The sequence below is a fragment of the Fukomys damarensis genome, unplaced genomic scaffold (assembly GCF_012274545.1).
Source record: "Fukomys damarensis isolate Sample0158 unplaced genomic scaffold, DMR_v1.0_HiC HiC_scaffold_7, whole genome shotgun sequence".
Classification (NCBI taxonomy): domain Eukaryota; kingdom Metazoa; phylum Chordata; class Mammalia; order Rodentia; family Bathyergidae; genus Fukomys; species Fukomys damarensis.
Genome location: NW_022900919.1, coordinates 41,686,085 through 41,686,809, shown reverse-complemented (window position 1 = coordinate 41,686,809; position 725 = coordinate 41,686,085).

Sequence of the window (725 nt, the reverse complement as noted above, 5' to 3'; positions counted from 1 at the left end):
TGATGAGGAGGTCATGGCGCAGACTCATCTCTCTGCCCTCTGTGGTTGTGTGGGGCTCCTTTTGTGTGGCTTCTTGGGGTCCAGGGACTTGATGGGGCTGTTCACAAGGCCTCTGGAAGGGTCAGGACTGTGAGGTTGGCTGTCCGGTGAGGCTGGTTGCCCATGTGGCACCCGCTCAAGCTGTGTTGCTTTTACCTGACATTGCATGGTGGATGTCTGTGTGAGTTCAAGGTCTCTGAGACCTAGTGTGGGAGCCGAGGTGTCTTCTGCTGTCATCTAAAAATCAGTTCCTGCCCACATTTCCCACGGTCCATTCCACAACCGCGTTCCAAAGAGGCTACACCTACTGTACCTAGAGGACCTGACATATTAGTTTCTTGTGTGAGCCCCTTGGAAAAGTTGACAATCCTGTGACAGCTACACAGGGGCTTACTTGATTGCTACAACAGTGTAGCGAGGACAATCTGGTCTTGATGGCCATGCCCCTGGGGGCTCTGGAGAGGTCAGGTACCTGGCAGCAAGCCTTTCTCCTCCTGTCCAGGCTTATCCAGTCCCTTGGTTTTCAGAGGCCATGCCCTAGGGAGTCCGGCGGGTTCTGTGAGAGCCCCCAGTTTAATGCCCGTTACCCTGGACTCCGCAGCTGATTTGTAAGATGAGGTACCATCGGTAAGGGTGCGCACACTGCAGCCGCCCGCGCCTCTGGAGCATGAATGGTGCTGGATAAG